Here is an 18998-nt window from a genome sequence, read left to right as displayed (position 1 = left end):
CATTATCAGAGAAGACTTCTCCAGCAACAGATTGAAACAAATTTAGGGGCCCACAGCCAGACAATATTCAGAGACTGAGAGATCCTGGAAGACTTTATCCTAAATGATATGTCTCCATCAAATCTCACTTCTCAGAGCTCTCGAAATTCTGTGGAAGTCAAGGCATAAAGGCTGTGGGAGGCAGAGTAGATTGAAAAACCAAAAAACCCAAAGTCTTCTATACACACAATGACCATCTCACATGTGAACTCACAGAGACTGTGGTTGCACGTATGATAACCACAAAGTTCTGCATTAGATGGGATTCCTTACTCTTTCATTACTCAGAAGCTAATTCAACTGATAGACCCTGTACATGGAAACTGGTTTTCTCCAAAGGAGTCTCACTGACACCTTTTCTTTTGTTTGTTTTCTTTGTTTCAGTAAGACTTGTTTCTTTTTATATTATTATTATTATTATTATTATTATTATTATTATTATTATTATTATTATTATTATTATTATTATTATTTCTCAGACAGCTGTTTTTTTTCTCTTTTGAGAGACAAAAATGGTTTGGATCTGGATGGAATGGGAATTGAAGGGCACTAAAGGAGGGGAAACCAAATCTGTTTTACATAAAAAAAGCCTACATGATGAAAACCAATTATTATATGCTGGTGGTTCTGGTGACACTCAGTACGTAGCTTATAGACTGGCTATAAATTTCTTATTTATAGATGATCCTATGGGCAGTCTGTTTCTACATTACTGTTAATTAACATTACTGTTATTGATAAAGTGGGAAACTGGTGGATCTTTGTTTCTGCTTTTGCTTTGTCAGTGTGACGTAACTTATTTTTATGTATGCTTTCCTACATCCTTCTCTACAAACTACACTGCACTAAAAAGAAAGTGATTGGAATCATGGGTATAACAAAGCTGACTTGTTGAGCAGTATGACTAGAATTCAAATAATGAATTTCCAATAATTTTCTATTAAAGCTCATTTTAACTTCTTTTCTAATTATAACATTCATCCCTGTTAGCTGACCTCCTTTACAGTAGAAGAGTGAGGGCCATAACCCTTTACTCCCAGGGTTATGAACATATTTAACTGAAATCCCAAATATTACATTTCTATTTTACTTTTACTTTTTAAAATCATTATTTTATTTATTTACATTTCAAATGTTATCCTCCTTCCCAGTTTCTACTCAGCAAACATGCTATTCTCTTCTTGTTGCCCTGCTTCTATGAGAGTGGTCCACCACCCACCCACTCCCTTCATATACTGCCCACCATTTCCCTACTCGGGGCATCAAGCCTCCATAGGACCAAAGACTCCTTATCCCATTGATGCCAGACAAAGCAATCCTCTGCAACATGTGCAGCTGGAGCCATTTGTCCCTCCAAGTGTAATCTGTAGTCGGTGGTTTAGTTCCTGGGAGGCTTGGGGTATATGGTTGTTTGATATTGTTCTATCTATGGGGTTGCAATCCCTTCAGCTTCTTCAGTCATTTCCCCAACTCTTGCTCTCAGACAAAGTCTCTCAGGGGACAACTATACCAGGCTCCTGTTAGATAGCACTTTTGGTATTAGCAATAGTGTCTGGGTTTGTTGTCTGAAGATGGGATGGATCCCTAGGTGAGGCAGTATCTAGATGTTCTTTCCTTAAGTCTCTGCTCTACTCTTTGTCCCTGCCTTTCCTTTACACAGGAGCAATTCAGGGTTAATATTTTTGAGATAGGTAGATGGCTCCATCCCTCAACAGGGGACTGTAGCTAAAGTCATCCCACTTAGGTCTAGGGAGCTTCTTGCTTTCCTGGTATCCTGAACTTTCTGGTGGCTATACCCAGTTCCCCATCCTCCACTGCTACACACCTCCATTCAATTTCTTGCCCCTCTGTGTTTCTCTCCTGTCTTCTGCCACACCTGATCCTGCTCTCCCCAGTTTTCCCTCCCCTTTCTTTCTCTGACCCAGGTCCCTCCATCTACTTTCTGTTATCATGTTCCCCCTTCTAAGTAGGTCTAAGGCTTACACACTTTGGTCTTCCTTCTTCTTTAGCTTCATATGGTCTGTGAGTTGTATCATGAGTATTCCAAGCTTTGTTTTCTGATATCCACTTACCAGTGACTATTATATTTTTGTAATTATATTGTCTTCCCTATCAGGGAATGATAGTTGGTTTGCAATCCTTATTTCATTTGGTGCTTTTCATTCAAAGTAAATTTGGTCAGAATAAAACACAGATGCATATCTCTCATTAGTATTACATTTGATAATCTTGCATAATAAGTATATACTGAAATTATGAATTAAAACATACTATATAGCTATAATCACCTGAACTTACCTAGTAGAGGCAGAGAGCTGACTAGTACAAGATTTCCTCTGACCATCATGTATTGCATATGCAGATGCACACCCACAAACATATACACACATAAAACATTTTCTAAAATAAACTAAAAATGCCCTGCAGACAGGTACCTTTTGAAATAAGAATATTTGGATTTACCAAGATCATCCCAGCACAGTGTTATGGATTATAAGCCTCTAATAACTTCGGCATTTTTCTCTGAAAAAATCAAATTACCATTTTATATATTCACATATAATACAGAGACATATACAGCTACCTTAAATGCAATATTGTATAAATAAATCCCTATTGACAGCCCCAATTTAGTCTTTAGCTGTATCCAAAAGAGCATAACAGTTGACCTTTATCTCCAAGGATGCTCATCTTGTTGTCTTACCATAACACTAAATAGGGACATGATTCTTCTCACCTACACAGAATGCTTTCCTTCTTTCATGACTTCTGAGCATTTTATTGAGATAGCATTCACATCCTCTACACAATCATGTATAATGTAGAATTTGTACAAGTATCACTTTGTCCATTCATCTACCCTCACTGTATGTTGTATATTTAAAATGTATTTTATACTTTATACTTGGTGATCTTTAAAATGTACCTTATACTTCCCTTGCTTATAAACTTTGTCCTTGATCTATTGTTCTCTTAAGTGTTCTCTCTGTTGAAGTATATATTTTGGTCTCTTTTAAAAGACACACTGCATAGCAGATTTCATCCAGAATTACACCATCAGGCAATCTTACCTTTTATTTTCTTTTCTTCACCTCAAGTAGCCTTGGTGCTCCACATCAAAGAGCAGTGCTGACCCAAGAAACTTTCCCAGTGTTTCCATCCAAAAGTGATAATTTTATTTATGCACTTTTTCACACTAGTAATACCTGTGAAATAATTCCAATGGGTCTTTGTTCAAAAGAGAAATATAAAGCCTCAACATAGATATATGCATATAAGCACACACATAGGCATGTATGTATGTATGCATTGTGTTACATTCCCAGTTCTTACAACTGTACCTGGTCCATAGTAACCATTCTATAAAATAATAATTTAGAAAAAAAGAGATTACGGGTTACTAAATTTGTCGGGGTTTATCATTTTCGTTTACTCTGTTTTGTTTCTTCTACTAACAGATAAGCCATGTGAAGTCTACAGTATTCTACCATTAAGCCCACAGAAAAGAAGGCAACAGCTGAAGCACTAAAACCTCAAGGATCTGTAAATAGACAGGGAAGGAAGTGATTTCGGCAACAATCAACCTGATTTCCTTGTTCAGATACTTGGACATTTACCTATTAAGTATAGCTAAGCATCCTTTTGTTGTTGAGTCTGTAAATCTTTACTGTATCCTCATTAGTCATTGACTTCTTAGGAATAGAACAATAACAATTGAGGCAATAGACTATTTCCACAAATATCTGATTATTCAGTAATAATGTTTCTGTTGAACAAATCCCCCCAACTCTCATAACTATTGTCATGAGTCTACAATGATTACAATTGTTCTTGTAGTAGAGTGCTGAAATTTCATAACTCAGTTGAAAATGTATATAGTTAGCCTGTCTCCTAAATCCTCCCAGTGGAGATGATTTGTTTTTCAAAATTTGTTTAGTGGGCAATTAATTACGCATATCTGTGCTCCTATACACATGCAATATAATTTCATTAAAGCATAATTAAAACCAATCAAATAGTCCTTATTAGTTCTGTCAAGTTAGAGGAGCCTTCTGATGGAACTTGGACTGTGGCTCAGTGCTAAATAGAATACGTGGCTGTGCAATGCCCTGGTTTGCAAAGCCCATACTAAAAACACGTATAAGCAACTAAATAAAATTATTTAAAAAGTTAACTTATTCTGGATGCTTAATGGGATCATTAAAACTGTTCTCCTGAAATTAATGATCAGATTGAAAACTGGTTCCAGGCTGTATTTGAGCATAAGTTCATCTCTAAATTGGTTCTTTTCTTCCTTTAGAACTTGCCCTTTATGCATTTTTCGATCCCTTTCTATCAGCCACATCTCTTTCTTTCCTCCTGCATTTTGTTTAATATTGTTTTCTGTTAGAATGTTGCCCTCAAATATCCCTCCATAAAAATTCCTCTGATACTTATGATGTATTTAACAACCTACTGTGTCAGTGACTACTTACATGCAACATGCTAACAGTACAATAAAAATCAAGTAAACAAACACTTCAATTACTTAATTATAGTAACCACATTTGGTGTGCTGACAAGCCATAGGCTGCCAATGCCTATAGTGATCGGCAGCACAGGCAGCAAGCATATTCATTATCACAGAACCTTTGATTACACTTTGTTATATACAACCCATGACACATTTCGTTTCATTTATTTTATTAATACTGTCTTTTACATTCTTAAAAATTGATGTCTAACATACATGCCCATATCATAGCACTGGGACAATAGGGATCTCATATTTTGGTAAGTAGAAGTGAATAAGAGTTATCTTATAAATTCAAGTTACTCAAAGAATACAGTCTAGTTTTGAGAAGAATTTAGAACAACTCCAAATTACATATTAAATACAGGCGAATATGTTGAATAAACTAAATTGTAATTTTTCTTATTTAATTAGTCAATTTAACATTAAATCAAGGTGATCTTCCTTTTCTCTAACTAGATTTGATGTCATCTATTGATTTCTATTCAGTTATTTGCATTTTAATTGCTGCTGAGATCGTGGTGGATTGTACATGCTCACAGAGATGGCGATATGCTAAATTTCATATCAGGGGGGTTGGTAGGACAATTAAGCTTGCCTAGGTCTGCATGCTTTCTGACAAGGAAACTATAAGGCGGGCCTCAAGGGAAATAATAAACTCCAAGTGACATCCATTGGTCCTGAAACCACTTTAGTTTTATTGCTTCTTGGTTCTTATGTTCACCTTTCAGAAACTGAAAAAGAAAAAGAAAACATGGACTTTAGGTAGCACACTGGCAGTTTGGAAAGTGGAAATTTTATATTATAATGAGGAGCCAGTGAATACATTACAGTAGTTTGTTTTTAACCCTCATTTAGTAGAAAAATAATTTGTTTTAAGTTTGTGGACATCATTAGCTGCTCAAATTTTCTAAATGTGGGGTCCATAAGAGAAGCTATCCACACTGATGACAAATATTCAAAGTGACACACTGAGGTGGATTGTGACAGGTTCAACTCTAGCATGATTTACTGTTCTGCTAAGAGGGTTTTCATAGGAATGAGAAGCTATTTACAATTCAAGCAGGTAGCTATGCTAAGCAATGTGAGGTTCAGCAAAGATAAGGGTAAAAGGTTCTTGCTTATAGTTCATATATACCAACATTAACCATTTTTGCTTTATCCATCCAATTGAGCTTGCACATTATAACTATCTGTTTTTGAAAACTATTCTCTAAGAACCATGGCTTGCTTTCAGGTGACTATTAAAAAAATTCTCAGCCAAATTCTACAAACATAAGCTTTTTTACACATTGACACGTTGAAATCAAAACACACTAAAAGAAGTTGTTCTTGATTCACAAGGATGATGAATAGGATCTTGAGATACAAATGGAATGTTTGCACTGAGAACCTTTATTAACAGGAATAATTCTCTCTCCTACAAATGGCAGATGCAGTAATATTAATACACCTACTGCTTATATCTGCTCATTGTGACACTGCTAGTCTAACCACACATGGTATCTTCCATAATTTATTCTAACACGTGGAAATGTTTCCTCCCAGTCACTGATATGGGAAACAATTAAATAAAACTCCATGGTGCTATCTCTGTGGGTAGAAAACTCAGGAATGCAACTGTTTGCCCCACCCACTGATACAGCCAGAATCTGCCTATGCAGCTTGTGTATGGCTAGATTTATTGTGTATGTCATTTAAATTGTAGATTTTCTTAGCAATGAGGTGGATGTGAATGCAATGACCTAGCTTCCTACTCATCAATAAAGATTTTTTTTTCTGCATCTTTTTCTCACTGAAATATGATTCCTACTGTTTGTATTTCCATACGAATCAACCTGCGAGGTGATGGAACCAAGACAGACACAGCAGGAACATCTTTTCCCCTTGTGTGCTTCCATTTTTTGATGCTTCCATTAAATAGCAGTACCAAGAATAATGAGGAAGCTGCACTGGCTGCAACGGCTCTGAAAAGTGGTACTCTTAGGAAGACAGCCATAGTGTAATGATCATGAGTTAAACTGAAACCAAACACTACTGAGGAATGACCAGTGACTTATGTCCCATAAGTGTGATGACTGAAGAAAGGTGTGTTTATAATAAGTGAACAATATGAGTTACTATGGACTTCAGGCTCATAGTATTCAGAAAATATTAGCCAGATGGTACACTCATGAGGTTTATTATTATCACTTTCAGATTTTTCTCCAGAGAAATTGGAATAGAATCTTCTGTTCTGAATATACCAAAAGGACTTAAGTCAAATCAAGTCAACCCTTCTAAATTGGGAGTCATTGCCTGCACTATGAGTATTCGGAAGCTAACTGTGTCTCTAAACTCCCCTGTAATGAAGTTTCTCTTACCATATGCACACACAGAGCAAGAAAATTCATGGGAAGACGGTAGCATCAAAAGTATGATTTGGGAAGTTCAGCTCAGCCCCGGAATCTGGGCCACTGTATTTAATTGAGAACACATTTAAATTTCTTTGATATTTCTTTACAGAAATGTACAATCCCCCAAGGGAAAAACATATTTCATGTAAATTACATTAACTTTGTTAAATAAGCAAATCACCACTTACCTGAAAGCAAAAGAAATGGTCAAAATGGAACCTCCTGACTGTACCTCTTAGCATCTAAAGTCAGCAACTCCTTTTTCACAGAATAATTTTCAATCAGCAATTAGTCATGCTGAATAAATATTTTATAAAGAGGCCATAAGATACAATTAATCCTTCCTACGAAAGTAATTGACTTCAGTCTGTTTGAAACTCTTGAAGCTTTTCCTTAGTTTCCTTCCCTTGATGAGGTTGTGTAAAAAAGAGGATAGCCTCACACACATACATGACCTGTAATAGGGCCAGAGTATCTATAAATTTCAAGCACAAATTTCAGAGTTAGGATACTTGTACTATCTACTGATCCACTTAAAGCTCTTGAAATTGTGGCACAAGGATGTGCTTTAAAAGTCTCTTTACTTTGTTGAGGATGTAGAATTCATTGTAAGATGTAGAACACTAGAAGAAAATTTATATTCTTATGAGAACATTACTCACCCATCAGTCAAGCATTCACTAGCACTGGAGAGTGAGAAAGTGTTCTGACTATAATAGACAGGTATAAAACAGGTGCATAATGATTGTCCACTGTGTTTTGAAAGCTACTGATTCTTGGGCATTCTTCTAGGTCCTATCACTGTTGTGGGTTAATCTGGGAAGGATACATTTATTTAATCAAGAAGTCATTTGCTTAGACCTATTTTACCTATGTATTTGTTATATACACAGTTTGTTTCAAATGTATTTATTTTAAAGAACTGATTACAACAAGACCATTTTAACAGCAAAAATATAAGGGAAATGTAAAGGCTGAAAGAAGCAAGACAAAGATGAAACAACTCTATATTTGAAATGGAAGTTGTAACCTGGGACTCAGTCTACCTTTAAGCTTTCAGTAGTCAGTATAAAAGGAGAGGAATAACTCAAATAGCACCAGTCTTCACACACAGAACATCTTTAAAGATGTTCTTTCAACACTATTCTACCCAAGTGCCTTTGATTTTATCTCTTTTGGAGGTTTGTTGCTCTCATTTTGCTGGTTGCAACATCATTAACTTTGATGTTGACTTTACTTGCTTTTGACTATAGAACGAATGTGTGATACTTTTTAAAGAAAGAAAGAAAAAGAAGAAATGATAAACAGTGAAATAACACATATCTTGCTGAAGGAGTTTGTCCAATTTATACTAAGCTATGCCACTGTGGAAAGAGAAGACTATAATTTCCATAATGGGCTTACTCTGTATATCAGTGTTGGTTAATCAGTGGAAAAATCACAGAAGGCAATGAAGATTGAAATAAGATGTTATAATAAATAGTTGGAGAAAGAATTTTCTCTCTTTATCATCACCCACATAACATTCCTTCCTTTAAGTAAAATTACTACGCTCTAGGCTAATAAAGAGACTTGGAGCAATTGACCAGATATAAATGTTGGATAGGAAGTCCAAAATTAAATGGAGAGAAAGAGAGAGGGAAAGGAAGAGAGACAGAGAGAGAGAGAGAGAGAGAGAGAGAGAGAGAGAGAGAGAGAGAGAGAGAGAGAGAATGTTTGTGTTTTATAGGCATGGTTTTAGTTAACAAGCAAATGTGACTAATAGATTTCATTGAGGTTTCAAAGATGAATAGAAGAATTACCCAACATATGATAGATTTGTCTATTTTTCCACTAACACACAATCATAAACCTGCCACATTTTCCAAAATCAGAGAATACCTTATTTTCCTTAGATAGCTGTGATCTCTGGTTGCAGATATTTGTAAAGTGAAATAGAAGAAAACATATGCAAATATTCAAAACATAAAATTGTGTTAGATCATATTTGTTCCATTGCTCAGTAATACATACACAGCCACTTTTATTCACAGTACTGCAGTAATTACTAAGTTCATCATCTTGTTTGTCTTACAAAATCTCTTCAGACATCTTGTATGATCAACACAAAACAAACTATAAAACTTCAAAAGCTTGAAATAGTGTTCTATAATTGATTTTTATGAAAACTAATGTGAAAACCAGTCCTTCTCATGAAAGATGCCAGCAGTCTTAATCTATGAACTGATAGGAAATGTTAAACATTGCAACCTAAAGAGCTGGAAGTGCTCCTGTATTCTCAGAACACTAAAGTGTTTGTTTAATTCAGTGATAGGAAGAAGAAATATAAAATCAGCAAATGGGAAGCAGCACCCAGAGCTGACCCACTTCTGTAACACGCAGAGGGAGCGTGACTACAAGGTGCTCTTAAACTGCCATCCCTGGGATCCCTGAGATCTGAGAGCGCAGGAATCCATGCCCAGCTAGTAGCACAGGTTCTTTCCGGTTTGAACCTGCACCCGATGCAGACCTGGGATAATGGCTTTGCACCCACTCCTACAACACCCAGAAGGATCCCTACTCCCTGGTGTTCTGTAAGGTCCAGGACCAAGATGTTCTGATCCACTCAGGATCACAGGTGCTCTGACATGCCCGGTATCACAGGATTACAGAGGAAGCTCAACTCTCAGGAGGTCAGACAAATCCAGATGTCTTGGAGCTCTGACACACTCAAGATCACAGCTAAGGCCACATTTCTCCCAACACCCAGTATACCTGGAAACCCCCACAGGAACCAAGGAAACACAAACCCCTGCCCAACATGAGGCTTGGGCTCCTTCCAGCTTGCACTTATCTCCTTTGCAGATCCAGGTCTCTGTTTCCACACCCATGTCTGCAACACCCAGAGAAAGCTTGACTCCCAGACTCTGTGAGACAACAGAATCCCAGGATCACAGGATCACAGAAACACAGGATTACAAAGAAAGTTGACACAACCAGGATCATAGGAGTGACAGACTCCAGTCAGAGATAGCAAGGGCAGTTAGCACTAGAAATAACCAGATGGTGAGAAGCAAGCAGAAAAACATAAGCAAGAGAAACCAATGCTTGACAATATCAGAACCCATTTCTCCCACCACACCAATTACTGGATATCTTAACACAACCTAAAAAGCAAAATTCAGACATAAAATTCCATCTCATGAATGATAGAGGAATTTTAGGGGGACATAAATAATTCACTTAAAGAAATACAAGAGAAGACAGGTAGATAAGTAGAAGTCCTTGAAGAGGAGACAAATAAATCTCTTAAAGAAATACAAGAAAACACAATCAAACCGATAAAGGAATTGAACAAAACCATACAAGATCTTAAAATGAAAATAAAAACATTAAAGAAAACACAAAGGGAGACAACCCTGGAGATCAAAAGTCTAAGAAATAGGTCAGGAGTCACAAATACAAGCAACTCCAACAGAATAAAAGAGATAGAAGAGAGAATCTTGGGCATGGAAGATACCCTAGAAGACATTGAAACAGCAGTCAAATAAAATACAAAAAGCAAAAAGCTCCTAACTCAAATCATTCAAGAAATCCAAGACACAATGAAAAGTTTGAAACTAAGAACAATAGGTATAGAAAAGAGTGAAGATTCCTAACTCAAAGGGCCAGCTAAAATCTTCAACAAAATTTTAGCAGAACACTTTCCTAACTTTAAGAAAAAGATGCACATGAACATACAAGAGGCCTACAGAAAACCAAAGACATGGAACTAGAGAAGAAATTTCTCTTGTCACATAATAATTAAACACCAAATGCACAGAACCCAGAAATAATATTGAAAGTGGGAAGAAGAAAAGGTCAAGTAACATATAAAGGCAGACCCATCAGAATTACACCAGACCTCAACAGAGACTGTAAAACCCAGAAGATCTTGGGCAAATGTCATATAAACCCTAAAAGAATAACAATTGCTGCCCAGCATATTAAATCCAGCAAAACGATCAGTTACAAAAGAGAAAGAAACCAAGATATTCCATAACAAAACCAAATTTAAACAATAGCTTTCCACCTCTCTATCCCTGGGGAGAATAATAGAAGAAAAACTGCAACACAAGGGGGGAAAGTACATCCAAAGAAAAGTAAGGAACTAATTTCACAACAAACCCAAAACAAGAGAACCACACAAGCATAATTCTACCTCTAAAAACAAAAACAAAGCAAAACTCATTGGTCCTTAACATCTCTCAACATCCATGGGTTCAATTCCTCAATAAAAAGACATAGAGTAGCAGGCTGAATACAAAAAGAGGATCCAGCATTTTTGCTGCATACAGGAAATGCAGGAACCCCACATACCCATGGAAGGTAAACAATGTCTACTCAATGATAACTGGTCAAAGAAGAAACAAAGAAAAAATAACAACTATTTAGAATTTAATAAAAAATAAAGCACAATGTACCAAAACTTATGGGACACAATGAAAGCAGAGCTAAGAGGAAAACTCAGAGATCTGAGTGCCTCCAAAATGAAACTGAAAAGAGGATATACTAGCAGCTTGACAGCACACTTAAAAGCTCTAGAACAAAAAGAAAGAAATACCCCCCAAGAGGAGTAGATTGCAAGAAATAATCAAATTCAGAGCTGAAATCAACCAAGGAAGTTAAAAAAAGAACTATGTACAGAACCAACAAAACCAGGAGCAGGTTCTCTCAGAAAATCAGCAAGATAGAACTAGAGCCAGACTAACCACAGAGTACAGACACAGTATCCAAAATAACAGAATCTGAAATGAAAATGGAGACATAACAACAGAATCTGAAGACATTTTAGAAATGTTCAGATCATATTAAAAAGGCCTCTACTCAACAAAACAAAAACATCTAGAAGAAATGAATGATTTTCTAGACAAATACAACCTACCAAAGTTAAATGAGGATCAGATAAACCATCTAAACCAAAATAAACCCCTAAGGAAATAGAAACAGTCATTGAAAAGTCTCCCAACTAAAAAATCCCCGGGACCAGATGGTTTTAGTGAAGAATTCTATTAGACCCTAGAAGAAAACCAAATACCAATACTTTCAAAGTATTTCTTAAAATAGGAACTTAAGAAACACTACTTGATACATTCTATGAAGGCATAGTTACACTAATATCTAAGCTACACAAAAAGCTAACAAAGAAAGAGAACTTCAGACCAATTTCCCTCATGAATATTGATGTAAAAAGAAGAACTCAATAAAATTCTTACAAACTAAATCCAAGAACACATAGGAACAATCATTCACCATGATCAGTAGGCTTCATTTTAGGGATGTATGAATTGTTAAACATAATCCATTATATAAATGAACTAAAAGAAAAAAAACAAATATTCATATTTTTAGATGTTTAAAAAGCTTTTGAAAAACTGCAACATCCTTTCATGCTAAAAGAATTGCAAAGAATAGGACTTAAACGTTCATATTCAAGTTTTTAAAAATATTTATTTAATGTATATGAGTATACTACAGCTGTCTTCAGACACACCAATAGAGGGCATCTGATCACATTCCAGATGTTTGTAAACCACAATGTAGTTGCTGGGAATTGAACTCAGGACCTCTGGAATAGCAGTCAGTGCTCTTAACTGCTGAGCCATTTCTCTAGGCCTCATACTTAAATTTTTAAATGATTAAAGCACTACGTAGCAAACAAATTGCCAACATTAAACTAAATGGAGAAAAACTTGAAGGAATCTTACTAAAATCAGGGAGAAGACAAAGCTGCTCACTCTGCCCTAATTATTCAATATAGTACTTGAAGTTATAGTTAGAGAATTTAGGCAAAAAAGGAGATGCAAGGATACAAATTGTAAAGGAGGAAGTCAAGATATCACTATGTGTAAATGGTATGATAGGATACTTAAGTGACCCCTAAAATTCCACCAGCGTAATTCTAGACCAGATTAACAACTTCAGCATAGTGGCTGGATACAAAATTAACACAAAGAAATCAGTAGCTGTCATCTTCTTAAAGAATAAGCCCCTGAGAAAGAGAAGGGAAATGACACCCTTCACAATAGTTACAAATAATATGAAATATCTTTGTGTGATGCTAAACAGGCAAGTGAAAGATATGTATGACTTCAAGTCTCTGGGGAAAGAAATTGAAGAAGGTCTCAGAGGATAGGAAGATCTTCCATGCTCATGGATCGGCAGAATTAACATATTAAAAAAATGGCCATCTTACCTACAGAATAATTCAATCCACATCAAAATACAATCTACGAATTCAATGCAATCCCCATCAAAATTGCAACCCAGTTCTTCATTGAGTTGGAAAGATCAATGTGCAATTTCATATGGAATAACAAAAGACCTAGAACAGCGAAATCCTCAACGACAAGAAAACATCTGCAGGAATCACTATCCCTGAACACAAGCTATATTACAAGGCAATTGTGCTGAAAACTGCATGGTACTGGTACAAAATAGGCACGTAGATCAATGGAATAGAATAGAAGATCCAGAAATGAGCCCTCACATATATGGTCACGTGATTTTTGACAAAAGAGCCGTAAACATTCAATGGAAAAAGGACAGCCTATTCAACAAATGGTGCTGGTCCAACTGGCACTCAGCATGCAAAAGAATGAAAATAGACCCTTTCTTATCTCCTTGTACAAAGATCAAGTGTAAGTAGATCAAAGATCTCCACATTAAACCAGATACACTGAAACTATTAGATGAGAAAGTAGGGAAAACCTTAAAAAACATAGGCATAAGAGAAAATTTTCTGAAAACACTAATGGCTCAAGCTCTAAGGTCAAAGATTAACAAATGTGACTTAATGAGATTGCAAAGTTTCTGTAAGGCTAAGGACATTGTCAAGAAAACAAAATGGCAGCCAACAGAATGGAAAATGATCTTTACCAACTCCTCATCAGATAGAGGCCTAATATCTAAGGTATACAAAGAACTCCAAAAGGTAGACACCAGAGAATCAAACAACCCTATTAGAAAATGGGGTACAGAGCTAAACAAAATGTTCTCAATTGAGGAACACCGAATGGCTGAGAAACATGTAAGGAAGTGCTCCACCTCCTTAGCCATCAAGGAAATGCAAATCAAAACAACCCTGAGATTCCACCTCACACCAGTCAGATTGGCCAAGGTCCAAAACTCAGATGACAGCAGATGCTGGCGAGGTTGCAGAGAAAGAGGAACACTTCTCCACTGTTGGTGGGGTTGTAAACTGATACAATCACTCTGGAAATCAGTCTGGCAATACCTCAGAAAATTGGACATAGTACTACCTGAAGACCCAGCTATTCCACTTATGGGCATATATCCCAGAGATGCTCCAACATACAACAAAGATACATGAACCACAATGGTCATTTCAGCTCTATTTATAATAGCCAGAAGCTGGAAAGAACCCAGATGTCCTTCAGTAGATGAATGGATACAAAAATTGTGGTACATTTACACAATGGAAAACTACTCAGCCACCAGAAACAATGACTTAACCAAATTCTTAAGAAAATGGCTGCATCTAGAGAATATCATCCTGAGTGAGATAACCCAGTCACAAAAGAACAGACATAATATGTAGTCACTGATAGTTGGATACTAACCCCAGAGGCTCGCACTGCCCCAGAAACACCTCACAGACAGTGTGAAGTCCAAGAAAAAAACAAAACAAAACAAAACAAAACAAAAAAAAGTCATGCTCACTCCTTACATACCAAGAACACATTGAGAAATTCTGGGTTACATCCTATATTACATATACTTTTTGCTCACTGTAAAAAAAAAAAAAATGTATTGATTTATATTTTCTACAACATTCTTTTCTTTCTTTTAAAATCTCTAAAGTGTTTTTCTAAAGTCTTGGACAACTGGGGGACTATTGCCTGCAAATTTTTCAATGCCTTATTTACCATGTGGAAAGAGTTTGGTTAAATTCTGTGTACTAGAAACACTGTGCTTCTCCTTTAGATGTTTTGTGTACTAGTAGTGTTCTTTCTAGGAAACCCCATTGTGGTTTTTATTGTTTCTATGTGCCCTTTTACCAATAAAAGACGGTCTATGAAAAAAATTTTTTTTCTTCATTTTGTCAAACGACTGTTTATTTTGGGCAATACTGCAGGCTTATAGGTTTGGCTTGGATGTTCTTGAAATCAGAGGAGTCTTTTAATATATAATAGAGAACTGTACCAGCAAGTCATTTATAAAAGTGAAAACATTTCATATGTGCTTTTTTACAGAACAAGTTTCTCACTGCTGAGACAGGGCTTCTGCTCAGATCTGGGAAATGGGAAGTAGTGAAACTTCATATTCAATAAATTAAAAATATCAAAAAAAAACCAAACTCAAATATTCAAACTCAATTCTTTACAGAGATACAAAAAGCATTTCTCAAAATTATTGAGAATCACAAAATTTTCAGGATATCAAAAATCACTCTCAGCAATAAAAGATCTTCTGGATCAATCACCATTCCTAACCTCAAGCTATAGTATAGAGCAGTAGTGATAAAAAAAAAAAAAAAAAAAACATGGTATTGGTACAGAGACAGACAGACCTATCAATGGAAAAGAACTGAAGACACAAAAAAGAACCAGCATACTTATGATCACTTGATCTTTGACAAAGAAGCCAAGACCATGCAGTGGATAAAATGACAGCATTTTCAGCAGATGGTGTTGGTTTAATGGGTAATCAGCATGTTGAAAAATGCAAATTGATCCATTCTTATCTCCTTGTACAAAGCTCAAGTCCAAGTGAATCAAAGATCTCCACATAAAATCAGGTACACTGAATCTACTACAAGAGAACTTGGGGAAGAGCCTTGACACATGAGTATAGGGAAAAAATGCCTTGAACAGAACACCAGTGCCTTATGTTGTAAGATAACAATCAGCAAATGGTACTTCATAAAATTTAAAGCTTATATAAGGCAAAGAACATTGTCAATAGGACAAAACTGAAAATGGTACTTCATAAAATTTAAAGCTTATGTAAGGCAAAGAACACTGTCAATAGGACAAAACTGCAACACACAGATTGAGAAAAGATCTTTACCAGCCCTACATCTGATAGTGAGATAATATACAAAATATAAAAAGAATTTAAAATTTGACTATTTCCATGTCATGTTTTGTTTTACATATACTTTATGATCATTGTAAATACTAAGATTTCAATGCATACTATCAAACCTTTAAAATAATCAAGTACTGACAAAAATATATTCATATAATTTTATGCTAAAATGCTTTTAATAATCTGTACATATATCTCTGATTTTTTAAAATAAAGTTGTAAGGGGAAAATAAATTTAAAAAGATAAACTATAGAGAACCAAAATACCCTATTAGAAATGGGAAGCAGAGCTAAACAGAATTCTCAATGGAGGAATATCAAATGGCTGAGAATCACTTAAAGAAATTTTCACCATCCTTAGTCATTAGAGAAATGCAAACCAAAACAACCCTGAGATAACACTTCTTATCAGTCAATATGACTAAGATTAAAAAAAAAATAACAAAGCTCAGGTGACATCGGATATTGGTGAGGATTGGAGAAAGGGGAACACTCCTCCATTGTTGGTGGGATTGCAAGCTGGTACAACCACTCTGGAAATCACTCTGGCGGTTCTTCAGAAAATTTGACATAGTGCTACCTGAGGACCCAGCTATACCACTTCTGGTCATCTATCCAAAAGATGCTCCAACATATAACAAGGACTTTATTTTTAATAGCTAGAAGCTTGAACCACCTAGATGTCCTTCAACAGAGGAATGGATACAGAAAATGTGGTACATTTACACAATGGAGTACTACTCAGCTATTAAAAAAACAATGATTTCATAAAATTTGCATCCAAATGGATGGAACTTGAAAATATCATCCTTAGTGATGTAACCAATTCACAAAAGAGAACACATGGTATGTATTCACTGATAAGTATTTATTAGCAAAAATGAAGCTTGGAATATCCACAATACAACTCATAGAGCATATGAACCTCAAGAAGAAAGAGAATCACACAAAAGTGTGGATACTAAAGTCCTACTCAATAGGGGGAAAAGAATAATCTCCAGGAACAGAGGGAGAGAGGAATCTTTCAATAGATTTAAAGTTTGTGTGTAGTGGTGGTAGAGGGAACTGGGAAGCAACTAGAAAGTCCCAGATGCCAGTGATCCAAGAGTTTCCGAGGACCCAACAGGGAGGACTCTAGCCAAAATATCCAACAAAAGGACGTAGATCCTACAGAGACCATATCCAGTGGATACACATGGCCTCAGTTAAGAGATGGGACCACCTATCTACCTCAAAAATATTATCCAAAATTCTTCCTGTCAAAAGAAATGCACTGACAAATAATGGAGCAGAGACTAAAGGAAAGGCCATCCAGAGACTGCCCCAACTAGGGATCCATCCCATCTGCTAACACCAAACCCAGACTCTGTTATCAAAAGTGCTTGCTGACAGGAGCCCTGTAAAGCTGTCTGAAAAGTCTCTGCCAGATGCGAATATACATAGCCAAATATTTGACTAAGCAGAGGGAACACCAATGGGGAAATTAGGGCAAGGGCTGTAGGAGCTGAAGGGGTTTGCAGTCTCATAAGAAGAAGAACAATATCAACCAACCAGACTCCTCAATGATCCCAGGGACTAAACTACCAACCAAAGAGTACACAGGGCTCCAACTGAATATATTATCTGGCATCACTAAGAGGGAAGTCCCTTGGTTCTATGGAGGCTTGATGACCCAGGATTGGGAATGTTATGCTGCTGAGGCAGGTGTGTGGTGGGTGGTTAGGGGAACATTGTCATAGAGGTGGGGGAGAAGGAGGAGGGGATAGAGAGCTTGTGGAGGGGAAACTGGGAAGGGGGATAACATTTCCAATGTAAATAAATAAAATAATCATAAAAACCTGAAGTCAAAAAAAGAAAATCAGCAAATGACTTAAACTAGACAAACTAACCATAACTAAGAAATTTTACTAAAGAGACAAAGGTAAGCAATTTTGCATTTCAGATTAAGATTGGAAGTATCTAGCTCTTTTGCCTCCACCATTATGTTCTATGTTATTTACAACCAAGTTCCTCAAAATAGTATTTTTCTAAGAGACACCATGGGGGTTATAGGTAATGATTCTTTTTCGTACATGAAATGTCCAATAATATAGTGACTTATTTTTTAATTTTAATTCTTAATGTTTAATTTTTAATCAAATGTTTAATTCTAATTAATTAAATTAAAAATTAATGTTTAATTCTCAAGAGGTAAGTCTGTGAAACAACTGTCAGCTTTTACTAAGGACAAGAACAGCTTAGTTGCACTAACTCTATTAGACACTTAAGTCATACGGAGTAGAGAAAGATATTAAATAAGATTTAGGGCAGTTTAGACCCCCCACAAAAAAAAACCCAGAATTTAGTATAAATAAAGAATTCCCACTTTTCAAATTGTACAAATGCTTTTGTAAATCCTCTGGATGGTTCCTTAAAAATCTCTCAAAATATTTCAGTTTTAAATATTTTAGACACAAAAACCATATTTAAAAATTTTGCAGAACTTGTATAATCTATGTTTAAAAATAATGTTCTTAGAGTTTATGTCCAACTACCTGACAAGGTCAAAGTGAACTCAAATACTTAGCTTATTCTGAAAAATATTTACTGAATTCTAATACCTTTTTGTTCTGATAATATATTTTTGTGATTAGAAACATTGGCTCAGAATGATTTTTCTATATTTATTTCTGATTTTTCCAGTGAGATTTTAGGAGCAACTGATTAAGTAAGATTTTTACTACCAAAAGATAAAGCAAGATATTTACTGAAGTGTTCAATATTAAGAGGTCTGTATAAAATCCTGACACCCCAGTACATTCTCTGAAAGCACATGCACAGCAATGTCTTGTGAAGGGGTAACTGTAAGCATATTGACAGTTCTTTCAACACCATAGGTGATGTACATATTACAGCTAAAACTGGCATTAAAGTGAGGGCAGACAAATTTTGAAAAAAGGAATGTATAGCTTGTACCCTGGTTTCAACATTCCCAGCCT

The sequence above is a fragment of the Micromys minutus genome (assembly GCF_963924665.1).
Source record: "Micromys minutus genome assembly, chromosome: 2".
Classification (NCBI taxonomy): domain Eukaryota; kingdom Metazoa; phylum Chordata; class Mammalia; order Rodentia; family Muridae; genus Micromys; species Micromys minutus.
The sequence above is the reverse complement of the archived record's forward strand: the minus strand, read 5'-3'. Positions refer to the sequence as shown.